Genomic DNA, 14,115 nt, shown 5'->3' with positions numbered 1-14,115 from the left:
GTTCCAGAAGATGCAGGCCACTGACCTAAAGAACTTCCAAGTGGGAAAAGAGTAGAGGTAGAAGATAGTGATAGTGATGATGTTAGCCCTGTATAGGCCTAGGCTGAAGTGTGTATTTGTGTGTCTTAAAAACAAGTTTAAAAAGTAAAAATTAAAGAATTTAAAATAGGAAAAAAGCTTGTAGAATAAGAATATAAAGAAAACAGGCTGGGGATGCTGCTTAGTGGATGAGCACTTGCCTAGCATGCATGAATCCGTGGGTTCAAGTCAGCACTGCAAAAGAGAAAAGGAAGAAAGAAAATATTTTTGTATAGCTACATGATATATTTGTGTTTTAAGCTAAATGTTATTACAAGAGTCGACAAGTTCTTTTTTAAAAACCCAGTTTATAAAGTAAAAATGTCTTAGTGATTTTTGAAGAAAAAAATTTAAATGTAGTATAGCCTAAGTATACGGTGTTTCTAAGTCTACAGTTGCATACAGTGGTGTGCTCAGCCTTCACATTCACTCCTCCTCACTCACTCATCTAGAGCAACTTCCAGTCCTGCATGCTCCTTTCCTTTGCCTCATACAGAGTACCATTTTTTATCTTTTATATTGTATTTTACTATACCTTATTTAGGTTTAGACACACAAAATACTTATCATTGTGCTACGGTTGCCTCACTATCCAATTCAGGATCACACTGTACAGGTCCTGTAGTGCAGGAGCCACAGTCTACCATACAGCTCAGGGTGTGGAGTAAGCTATACTATCCAGGTGTGTGTAAGTGCACTCTGTTCACACAACCTGACAACACATTTCTGTCATTAAGGGATGCATGCCTGTAATTTTAGCATTGCAGGACAAGAGTAAAGATTAAATGAGACAACACAAACAAACATATCTAACCCAAGATTTGGCATGTTACAGAGGGAGGTAGTTTAAAACATGTTCTTCATCTCTCCCCTCAACCTCCTCTTCCTTTCCTGCCCCCACCTTTCCTGAATAGCTGCAGTGATTCTATGATCACACAGGGGAAGGGGTAGCTCTCCTTGCCAGGACCAAAAATGCCAACCAAGGCTGCAGCCATACAGTAGACCAGCCCTTTGTCCAACTGTGAGGAATGCCTTGTGCACCCTTTCACCTGCTCAGAAAACCCATCACTTGCATAGAAACAGGAATGGGGAAACCCCTTCATTTTGTCTGCCAGTATCTCCTCCTCTGCATGGACCCCACCTCCACCCCCTGACACCTCATTTCCTTCCCAGACCAGGGAAGAAACAGTTGAACCTCCAAGACTCACATGTCTATCTCCAAGTTCTTAATACTACTTCAACCCTTCCTTCTTGGCTATCCCAGGGACATGTCCTTGTCAACTCCAGCATCAGGCCCAGTGCTCATTCACACCTCTTACTACTGAGCCTCTGAAAATGGTTTTTGTTTTAGAGTCAGTGTCTTGCTATGTTGCCCAGGATGGTCTCGAAGTCCTGGGCTCAAATGATCCTCCTACCTCAGCAACCTGAATGCTGGGACTAAAGGCATGTGCCACCATGCCACCTCACCTGGCTTGAAAGTAGTTTTGATAAAAGTGATTGAACAACATTAGTACTTGATTATTCTATGCTATTATTCCCTCTCATGTTTTGAAATGCCTAGAGGACACAAAGAGCAGCTGGTAAGAGGGGGCACAGGGAGGGAGAGAGAGAGAAAAAAAAAATCCATCTTAATGGGAAATGCCAAACCATGTAGAAATAATTTGTACCTTCAGGGGTTCTCTACAGCTCTATTCAGTCATTCAGTACTTTGGAAGCAGTGGCAAGTATAGTGCTCACAACAATTAAATGCCAGGCCTTTTCAGGATGACTTAGAAGTACTCTACCTTCTGAGGGACCATGGGTGATGTGGAACAAGTTGGAATCCCCATAAGAAAGCATGGCTCATTGAGCTGCCTGCGCAGGGTTCAGAACCTTCTCAGGTTAACACACGTCCCTTGCCAGGGGCATTCCCAGTGCTCCACCCTAATTTTACTCAAGACACACTTGAGTTTAAAAGAAATGGCTTCCAAGGCTCTAACTTGGCATGTCTAACATCCTTGACAATCCACTGACCCTGACACACAACTTCAGTTTTTACAGCAATCTTTGCAAAGTGTTTGTTTAAATGGTATATACTTCCCTAACCAAGTCTACATCTAGCTGGGGCCCATGTTTAATCTACCCAGAGGTTTTGTCCAAAGCCACTTGATGTTTAAGGCATAGGTAAGCACACATATTCAAGTATGCTGTTCATTCATGTTATATCACATTTTTTAAGAGTTAATTCCATAGTCTATGGAAGAAAACCAGCACAAAAGAGGAAGCCTGGAGTTGAGTGACCTGTAAGGTCTCAGAGTGATAGAACCCAGATCTTCTACATCCAGCATCTTCCTTCCCAAGTATTTCCTAAATGAGAGAAATGTACTACTGGTGGTACATGAGACTTCAATTGTACATGGCATGACATTAATGACCACTGAATGACATAATGGGAGAGTTACCACTTTTAAAATTTCCCATTATCAGTTGCAAAGGAACTTGCAATTTGTGCAAGAACTTAATACATGGAACACTGTGATAAAACTAGTGATGCCTATTTCTGATGACCCTGCCATTTATTCTCAAGACTGTACCTGATCTATAATCCCTATCTTTGTTCCTTGAACTACAGGCATACACTTCTGATATGACTTTATAAAATAAACCAGCATATAATGCAATTCTGAATTTTTCCATTTTGACAATCTGGGAACATTTTTATTTGCCTGTTCTATGTCTACTTTGGCACATAGATTCTAAGATGATATCACATATACTAATTGCATTCTTCTTGATAAAGAGGTATTATGAGATTGTCTAAGGTCCCCTCACTGAATATTCCATAGCATCCAAAAGACATAGCTTACAATATGGCAGCTTAACCATCCACATTGTAGCTAAAGGGTAACCATGAGGCTAACTGTGAAATGTATAAGATTTTTGTTCACCATTCTCATCAGTCCATTCATCTACCAATCAAACAATGGTTACAAATCCAGATTACCCAGGTTTAACTGCTCTCCATTCAATAGTTATATAGTTTTAGAAAATTACTTAGAATGGAGATTCCACTGGGGCAAGAATTTTGGTATGTTTTAAACCCTGCTAAATTCTCAGTACCTAGCACATAGTAGGTCCTGAAAAAAATATTTGAATAAGTGAAAACTTGCCTAAGTCTCAGTTTTCTCATCTGTAAAGTAATGGGGATAATACAAATGGCAACTTCATGGGACTGTCCTGAGAACTGAGATACCACATGTATAACCTTTATTATATTGTCAGGAACAGATGAGTAGCATCGGCTTAGTGTGAGCTAGCAATATACTGGTTGCAGACATTGATCATGATCATGTGCCATGAACCATGCTAGGTCCTGAGGACAAAGGTACTAAGAACCAAAACTACTTACACCCACACAGCTCACTGTGTACGTCAACATGACTCTTCTTTTCCACTGTCTTTTGTTAATGTCATTAAGATTCCAGGAAACTCAGAAAGATAAAAGTTGCAAATAACTGTTTCAGAAACTTCCACACATACACACACAAAAACCAACCATTTAAATAAACATTTACTTTATTTCCCAAAAAAAGTGAACAACTATTTATTCTCTACAACTCCTGTCTCAAAACCCTCACCTTGTTATGGCCACATGACTAAGTTCCAGTCGGTGGCATGATGTGCACATGGGTCATGGCAACTTCTGGGTACCTTCCTTAAAAGCTAGCTGACCTGCAATCTTTGCTCCTCTTCTTTTGGATCCCTCTCTCCATTCTGCTGCTGTTGAAATGTGGATAGAGTCTGCGAAGACCATAAGAACACCTAAGGTCATGTCCTAGGGTTGGCAGAGCAGTGAGCTAGAAGCAGCCTTTTGTGAGTAAGAGCAGAGGCAGGCCTGAGTGAGAAGAATAAACTTTGATTTTGTGTAAGCCACCATAATTTAGGTCTCTGTTGACACTAGTTGAATGAATGAGATAAAGCCCTGACCTCAAGAAACTCAAGGTTTAGTCAAACTCATCTCTAAACCTTGCCCTACATATTCATTTGCTGTCTCTGGTGGCAGTACATTTCAAAGGACAGATGAAAAAAATAGAGATTATTTGTGGGTATAATTGCAGGCTTCACTAAGGTATTTAGTATCTGCAGGATGTGCTCAAACTTGTTCCACATACCTAAAAATGGATGGTGTGGCCTATTTGCTTATCTGCCTGATCCATTCCATAAATGGACCCAAATTATCAGCAAGTCAAATCCAGAAATAGACGAAAAGAATTTTAAGTACATAGAATATCCAAAACAATTTTGAGGGCTGGGGTTGTAGCTCAATGGTAGAGTTCTTGACTAGCATGTGTGAGACACTGGGTCCAATCCTCAGCACCACATAAAAATAAATAAATAAAATAAAGGTATTGTGTCCATCTGCAACTCACTGTATGATATTAAATGATTCCCTAGTTATTGTAATTAATGTAATAAAATAGTGTATGTTTTAATTATTGTCCACTGAGTATCTACTAATGTCAGTTATTGTACTACGCACTTCATATGTTACTAACTTTATTTATCACAACAATCCTGTAGGGAAAAATATCATTCTCCTACTAAAGATGAGGATTTGGATCACATAGCTACTGACAGTCAAGCTAGAATTCAAAGCCATGTTTTTTCACCATACCCTTGCCTATATTTTCAACACAGCAAATTAATTCAAATGCCAATTCACTTAAACACGTACCCAGCTGAGCAAAAGCATTTAATACCTTTTCAAAATCATTAACAGATGAATTTGTATGGCAAGTTTTAATGTTTTCAGGTAGAGTGGAAAGTTAACCATCAACATTTATATTTTAATAATAATAACAGATCACCAGATATAACATGGACATTTACAAAACAAAAACAGAGACTATACCAAAGTGAATAAACTATTTGTTAGCAGATAAGCTTGAATGACATTTTCACTGACAAAGTCTGAACCCTTTATACTAAGACACCTCATTTATTCACACAATTCACAATCCTTCACTTCACCATGGGGACTTAGAACAAAAAATCTAAGAGCTGCAAGGGTCTTGAGAACTCTCTCAATCCTACCTCCTCCTCTGACAGATGAAGCCTGTTGCAGAGTGATTAAGCAGATTGCCTAAATTTAGGCAGTTGGTCCTGACAGTCAGGACTAGACTTCAGATCTCCTGATTTCAAGGGCCACCACCCCACATTACTTCAACTGTCTGAAGTCCCTGAAGTCTGCAAGTGACATTTCATTTTTCATAGTTCTATCCTGCCCAGTAATTATAACTATATATGAAAACTGGGATCTAAAATGAAGTTTTTCAATACACCATTTTTGGCCATAGGGGAAATAAAAATCTATGGTAAATCAATATTGAAAGTCAAATCATAAAAATCAAATCAAACATCTCCATGTCCACTAAGAATAGGAATCTGCTCAGGTGAGTCTAGATCTGCAATTAGAAAGCTACCAGTCAAAATTATGTGCACGTCTGTTTCCTTCCCTATTACGTAAGCCTTCTCCAGCTTATTACTCTCCATTTCCTGTTGCACAAGACAAACAATGGGCAGACTGTTGCCTATGTTTCCATTACTTACACCACAGTCTGAGTGGCATCCATTACCACATACTGGACATTTTGAAGTAACTGTTTCTTTTGTTCAAATAATATATTTAAATGTCTCAGTAAAGGAAAAAATTTTATTCAGGTTTTCAAAAGAATTAAAGAGATACCAGAAACTCAGGAATCTGAACTGCTTCGTGTTGTTCCAATAATTATTTTATGGCTTGCCCAACTTCCTTATTCCTTCTTACTCTTGGCAATATGCCAATATGGGAAAGAAACTTAAAAACTTTTAATTCCCCAAATTAAATATGTTAAAATCAGGCAAATCATATACCCCCAACTCCCATAAAGGGTTTGGAAATGACATTGAAAGACAGCAAATCAGGAAAAGAAAAAGATCATGGGTAAAGGTAATAACTTGAGGGCAGAAATCTCATTCCTCAGTCTTCCTTGACATCTCAGATCTTCAAGAGAGTCCCTACTCTTTAAGCGGAGCACTGTGGCCCTCTCTCTCTGAAGATTTCCTCTCTATAATCACTCCAGAGTGGCAGTGGGGAATAATGAAGCCCCTCAGCACAACTCCATTCTCTGGCTTCCCTGATGTCCCTCTCCAGCTACCTCCATGACTGTCACGGTCCTCTGAGAAAATGATAAGCCCCTTTCTCAAACACATGAAAAAGAATATGGAAAAGTTACCCCAAAATAGGCAGGGTTGTTTAAAGAATGTAAGTGTGGGATCTTTATAGTTTTTTTTTTTTTTTCCAGTTTGTTTTATTTTGTTTTGATCTGTGGCTGCATCCTAAAAACACTGTTTTTCAAATGTAAAAGTATACTGTGATACTATGAAGGGAAAACCAGAAAGAAATACTGGGTTAAGGAAAAGTAAGCATTAGGCATGAATAAGCAGAGGTGGGAGGTAAAAGGCCTTTAAAGACCGGAAGAGAAAGGAAAAAGAAGGAAAGGGATGGCTTTGTGTATTAAATACTCTAAAATGCCCTCATTTATGTAAACAAAATATCAATGAACACTTTTTACTAAATTGCACAAATCTTTTTTAAAATTTTTTTTAGTTGTCAGTGGATATTTATTTATTTATGATTCTGAGAAATGAAGCCAGTGCCTCACATGCCAGGCAAATGCTCTATCACTGAGCCACAACCTCAGCCCATAATACTTTTTGACTCAGAATAGAGAAAAGACCCTAAATGTAGTGTGGAGGAAATATCTTAAAGCAAAAATTTTCTGCCTGTGAAAAAAGAACCAAAAGTATACAACATGATGGTAATGATGATACCAGCACAATATACTGCCACTGATGCCAGCCACGTGCTCCCAAACTCTATGCTGGATGACTGCTCCTGATATCCTAGTCAGGAACAATAGTTAACAGTTAATAGTTAATAGTTACAGTTACCTACTATCATTACTCGTACTAGTAATACCACAGCTGTCAGTTTTTCACAACTTACCTGATCTAGAGTTCAGAGACCCATATTATTCCTCATGCAGAGAGCTAAGCTCAACTTTGCTACATAAACTGATCCAGCAAACATTTCCTGAGTACCAGAGGAGGAAGGGAGGCAGGAGATCCCTCTGGCCAAGGGCAACTGGGAACACTTTATGTATATAGGCTATTATTGGCACTCAGTGATGGAGCAGGCAAAGATGGGAGCAGACCCTAGCAGGAGGACAGCAATAGGAGGCACAGAGCAAGAGTGGAGAGCAGACAGAAGTCTGAATCTCATGGATTTTGGAAAATACAGCTATGACCATTACCATACAATATAGAAAGGCAAATGAGTGGCTGATTGCACAGAATCCAAGTCTCAGCAAGGTCAAGGGAGAATTCTTAAACTTCCAGATGGGGAAGGAAAGAGAAGAAACTGAGGTAATTTGGGACATATTACTGAAACTGCACTGTAACTGTGCCACATTTAATGCTCACACTTCACACAAATAACATTTTGCAATCCCTCATCAGTCTTGCTGAGTTTGAAATAAATGATTTTTATTCCAAAAAAAAATTTTTTTCCTATATAGTTCCTTACAGTCCTGCAGAGTACTTTCACATTCCTTATTTCCTTCATTCTGGGCTCAGTGTAGCTATCATGGGCAATATCCGGTAATGACTTGATCAGACCTGAGGCAAGTGATAAGCTCTCTCTACTCGTGTAGAATGGTAACTGTGGAGTCTTGACAAGATATCAACTAAAGTCTTACAATACTAGTGTGTAGTTTATTAGCATGGGCAGAAGAAAGTTAATTGTTGCATCGCCTCAAGCTTTGAGGACACAGCCTACAGGAGTCCGAAAAACTTACAAATTTTTAAGAGGAGTATAGATCTGTATGTGTCATCCAACTAACAAAAGAAGTAAATAAGACTTTAGATATCCAGATGAATATGAGCAGATTGATAATGAGTACGATCTTGGGTATGTGACTGTCACTGGTCAACAATCATAAGGAGATTCTTGACTAGCTCTGTATTAGCCAGCAGGTCTTTATGTTAAAAATTCCTTTCTAGGAATCTATAATTTCTATCCCATTGACATTACACATCCCTTTTCTCACTTTATTTTTTCATTCTTAGCACTTATCACCATCTTATATGCTTTGCTTCTTTACCTGTTTCCCCACCAGAATATAAGATTTATGAAGGAAGCATTCTGTCTGTTTTCTTTAGTGATTACTCCTTGATACCTACAACACAGGCTGGTATTGAGTTATTTCACAAATGAAAGGAACATGTGAAGGCACACATATACCTAAAGTTCTATCTCAGTAAATCATAAGTCTGCATAAAGAGACAGAAAAAAGTAATCCAAATTCAAGATAGAGATTATGTAAAATATAAAAAATAAAGAGCAGCAAGCTGAAAGAAATTCCACTGATATATCATCACTGAAGTGCAACCACAACTAATTAGCTGTCATTTTTCCTTCTTTCAAATCTTCTAAGAATATCTAACAGCTGAAATCTTAAATATATAATGTTAAGTCCTGTTTTTTTCACTTGTAGTTGAAAGCATAATCTTCTTAAAGCTCCTTGGTTTTCATTGGCAAGAGGACTTAAACCAAGTAAAATTTACCATGGAACTTTGCAACAGCCCTTCTAAATCTCAAAAGTTGGGTTACAGATGAATTTTAGTTCAGAGATGACACAGATGTCCAAAACATTGCTCAAATTTAGTACAACCATGGGTACATATGTACATTTCCCAGCCTCTGGATTTAGCTGTGGTTATGTCATTGAAATTTGGCCAAAGTGATATGCAACACTTATAGGTTCACTGCACAAGACACTCCCATTTGTGCTATTCCACTCTCCTTTTTGAAAACCGAATGCTATCTGTGGTCTTACAGTAATGTAGGGATGACAGAGCCACAAAATGGAAGGAATATGAATTTCTGAACTCAATGGATGAGAGTCACCTGCTAACCAGAAATATCTACCTTGAACATGAGTAAGAAACAAACTTCTGTTGTATTTGAGCCATTACACATCTTTGAATCAATTTACAGCTGTTTAGTCTACTCTGCCTACTGCAACTCGCAAAATATTTTCTAACAAAATGAGAAAGCTTACTAGTTAATAGGATGAAATAACTGAAGAATCTATTAAGTTATTCATTTAACAAATATTTATTTTGTTTACTATGTGCCAGACACTGTTTCAGGCATTGCAACTGTGTTAGTCAGCTTTCTATTATTATAACAAAATAAGATATTTGACTTATAAAAAGTAAAAGTTTATTTTGGAACCCTCACAGTTTTGAGGGTTCCAGCCCATAAGTGTTTGGGCCAGTATTGAAGCAGCACATCATGGCAGGTGTCTGTGACAGAGTAAAACCCCTCACTTGATGGCCAGAAAATGAAAGAGAAACACTGAACAGGTTGGGGAGCACTCAAGATCCAATATATAGCAGAAGCAATGTCAAAATTTGCTAAAATTCCTTATTACTGTTTTTTCACTAAAGACTTACAGGACAGGGAATATCTTCTCCCAGTCCTAGTACCATTTCTACATCCCAGGTGCCCTAAATACTGCCAATCTGCTAGTTTATAACCACAGGTACTCTGAGGTTCTTCATTAAGAGAGGACCTCCACACTGCTCACTCAGGCAGACTGGAAATGAATGGGGGCAGGCAGAAGGACAAAGGTTCCAGTGCCTAGCACATGTGGCTACTACTAGTAGGGCAGGTGGAGCTACCTATCTAGGGGCATATTTAAGGAAGGCAAACTAGGGTGAAATGCAATTGTTCACATATACTCATCTGTCAGTATCCAGAATGTGAATGGAATTAAATCTCAAAGCAGTCAAACAACTGGGCTTTGCGCTCATGCCTTGCCAAAAAACACAAGCCTATGTTTCCTATTGGCAAGTAATAAACTAGACTCAGTCCTCTTCCAGGCTTTCTTTCTTTTGGCAAGATAGTGCTGGTATAAAATAAGTATGGGACCAGACCCAAGAAGAACTGTACAGCATACCTTACCACCAGGTGAACCAGAATAAGACAAATCTCCTATTTACATTTCCTGCCACCCTAGGGACCAGCTATATTACTTGTTGAAAACAAAGGTTGCCCAAAGAACGAAATGGGGGAGGGTTATAATTATATTGCCTGATCTCAACCCGAAATTTATACCACAGTAACTTGTAGGACAGAAAGGGAACACAAAATTTTCTTAAAATACCTTGCTTTAGTCTTTCAGTAAAAAGAAGTTATCTCAATATTCTTGTCAAAATTTTTAGTTTTAAAATAAGTACTTCTGATTCATTTTATAATTTCAGGTCAAGAAAGCAGCAAATAATGCCAGAATACGTTTAAAAGCAGCGACAGGAATTACCAATATTGTTGTTTAAAGGAGATTCAGGCTAGGTACGGTGAGGCATTCCAGTCTATGAACACATTTACCCACTGACAGCAACTACAGTTAAATGTAAACATGAACTAGGTCATTGACAAGAGAAGCCCTAAATGACTCAAACTATGTCTTCCTGGGGCTGTGTATCTATCATCTTCTTTCCCTTAGGACTTACACCTGCAAGGAAAAACACACATGAGAAGAAACTGTTTCTTTCTCATTTGCCTTTCAATCAACCCAAATTTCAATGATAGATGTGACCTAAAACTGAAAATAGCTATATGCAAACTTGAATCCTTAACTAGAAAGGATGATATATCATAGAAGACCATCAAAATGATAAAAAGTGATATATCCATGGCCTGAATAGATCATTTGTTACTATGCATTTTCACATCTCTCAGAACATACAGTTAAATTAACTACAAAAATTCCATGAGGGGATAGGAATAGGAAAGACAGTAGAATAAATCTAACATAATTTTCCTATGTACATATATTAAATTACCTAAATGAACCCCACCATTGTGCCCACCACAAGAATGGGATCCTAATTAGAATAAGATATATGTTTGTGTAATCTTATCAAAATGGATTCTATTATATAACTAAGAACCAATAAAATAATTATTTTAAAAGAAAAAACATTCCCCAAATTACATATTTACAGCATGAAAGAAATCATGCAGCATTTGAGGGAAACAGTGCATAAAGAGGATCTGCCTTACCTCTTTTCAGTTATCACACTGGGGTTGTATGAGCAGAGTTGTAAAATGGCCAATATTTAGGCTGCTGCTGGGGTCAAGAAACCTCATGTGGGTCACTTCACAGTGATAAGGTCAGGCCTTTCTCCTTCAGTCATCATTTATATTTAAGATGGTAACCAGAGCTGACACTAAAGTGTTTACTATGTGACAGGCACAGGCCCAGGCACTTTACACAGAGTAACTCATTTAACCCTCAAAAAAACTTTTCAGGTAGATCCTATCCCTACCCATTGAGCAAAAGAGGAAACTGAGGATCAGAAGGGTTATATAACTTGTCCAAGGCCACACAGCTAGTAAGAGGCAGTGCCAAGATTTGAACTCCAGCAGTGGGGCTCTCTAGTTCACACTCAGAACCACCATGCCAAACTGTCCACAAATACAAAAATCAAATGCAAGTTTTCCCAATCTCAACAGAGCTCTTCATGCCTCATAATGGTCATTACTGTGCCACTACCCAACCACCATGGTCACTCTCAAGGAAAAGTCTCCTGCTTCCTCACAGACAATACCCAAGCTCCTGGGTGTGACTGGTTTGCAGGTATCCTCCCTTCAGAAACTTGCCTGCATCTGCCCTGTGCTCACAAAACAAAGGCTCTGCAGGGGGCTAAGACCCACACTCTCTTGGCTTCTCTGACCTCTAAGACTCCATTTTCCCTTTTATCTTTGATCTTGTCTTTTCTGCCTCTTGCCCCTGGACCTATAAACATGTTCAACAGTACCTGGAAAAAAAAAAAAAAAAACTAAAAACATAAAAATCCCCCTTGATCTTATTCATTTAAAACAATTTTGGCCAGAACTCACTTGTGACCCCTGGTAAATTGCTCTAACACCCTTCAATTCCTATATATAAATAATGAGAGTGCTGGATTCGAGGGTCTCTGTAGGGGTCTTCCAACTCCAACATTCATTGAATGGTTCCAAATGCAGATATTTTTTGAGCATGTTTACCAAAAGTTAAATCAGTTTCCTTATTGTCCCTAAAGCCCCAAAATTAATTTCCTTCTAAGACAACTGTTAAGCTGTTCCCCCACCAGTAATGCCCCCCTCTTCCTCTTCATTCATTTCCCAAATCCTGGTATTCTCTAAGACCTAGTTAAATTCCAACTGTTCCAGGAAATCCTGATCTTTAACTCATACAGAACTTTAGTTAATCATTCTCTACTGATAGTACCTTATCTTTCATAGTTTTGCTCTATGTGTCTTATTTCTCTCATTCAGGTTATGCTCTCAGAGAAGGACAATGTCGGGTTTCTTGGTAACCCACAAAGGACCTCCCACTAAGTAGGTCCATAATAGTTGTTAAGTAATGCTGGCTGGTTGAGTGAAGGTGGTCATCCCATAGCCATTAAGGAAACTACTGATCAAGGTGAATTATAAGACTGACTGTGAAAAGCAACTACTTTCATTTTCTCTCTCCTCTCATGTGTACAGCTGTAAACATTAACTTATAATTCAAGAACATCATCCATACCTAACGCAAGGTGAGTTTAGCTAACTTAGATTTTCTTTTATCTGAATCAGAAATTGTTATGGTCATGTTTCCCCTTAATCTGAACTTCAGAGATCCAGGCACTGTAACTTTATGAACCTCTAGTTGCATCAGGTTCTGCATTTCCACTAATACATATTCTCCATGGTTACTAAGCTTTCCTACTTTTCAACATACTATATAGCATTATGTTACTTCCTCACACTTCTAACCAAATTTCCAGGAAACATCTGAAATAATATCAAAGTTTTTGACCGAAGCAACATCCTTTGCCTTATTCATTTGGAAGTGATTAATCTCAGTGTTAGGTTTACAGTGAGCAAAAATGGATACACATGTTCCAGGAGTTTGCTAATACTTACCAACAGAGACACAATGGACACATTAAGTCACCAATGGAAACTTTGAAACATGTTTACATCCTCTGCCCTGAGAGAGCTTCTGAGATGTTGCTCAGTACTGTGAGTACTGTTGTTCTCTGTTTTGCAATAATCCTGGGTATTCATAGGGAGTATTCATGTACTCTGAATTATTTTTGGTGACTTCTCTTTGAATCTAAAATAAATTCAAATTTATTTTTCCTTAATCATTAAACTTTTAGTTTTACAGGTTGAATATCCCTTATCCAAAATGCTTGGGACCAAAAGTGTTTCAGATTTTGGAATATTTGCATATACATAATGAGATATTTTAGGAATAGCACCCACATTAAACGAAAAATTCATTTCTGTGTACTATATAACTTACATACACAGCCAGAAGGTAATTTTATACATTATTTTTAATGCACCTGCAACTTGTCAGGTATAGACTTTTCCATTTGTGGCATCATGTCAGCAATTCAAAAAATTGTGGATTTTGGAGCATTTCAGATTTTGAATTAGGGATGCTCAGTTTGCATTGACTATTCAAACAATTTTAAATTCGGTTAAATATTTTTAAATGAGAGTCCTAGAATGCCAGTAATTCTGGATACATACTAAGAAGCACCTAGAGCAATTTCTTAAATACCAACACTTAGCTTCCCTTCCTTTCTCACACTACCCTTCAAAAATTTTGATCTAATTAGTCTGGAGTAAGTCTTTGGCATCTGTATTTTCTCAAAAGTACCTCAGATATGCTAATGATTTAAGGAATCACTAGTAAATATTTTAGCTGTAAGAGTATTATGGAGTCCTTTGTTAGTGGTGAAATTTAAATAAGGTCTCAATTTAGTTAATAGTTTTGCACTAACACTCATTTCCTGGTTTTGATCACTGTACTAAGATTATGTAAGATGCTCACTTTAGAACAAGTTGCAAGAGGAGTACTCAGATATTCTCTAAATTACTTTTGTGACTTTTCAAAGTCTAAATTA

At 37.9% G+C, this 14,115-nt stretch overlaps 1 protein-coding gene across 2 annotated transcripts in view; it reads right to left on the bottom strand.

Moving 5' to 3' along the window:
* Borcs5 (BLOC-1 related complex subunit 5) overlaps nucleotides 1-14,115 on the bottom strand; it is a 106,565-nt gene that overhangs the window by 12,591 nt on the left and 79,859 nt on the right. The window lies entirely within an intron of this gene.

This window comes from Sciurus carolinensis, chromosome 4 (genome assembly GCF_902686445.1).
Source record: "Sciurus carolinensis chromosome 4, mSciCar1.2, whole genome shotgun sequence".
In the NCBI taxonomy this organism is placed as follows: Eukaryota; Metazoa; Chordata; class Mammalia; order Rodentia; family Sciuridae; genus Sciurus; species Sciurus carolinensis.
The sequence above is the reverse complement of the archived record's forward strand: the minus strand, read 5'-3'. Positions and strand labels throughout refer to the sequence as shown.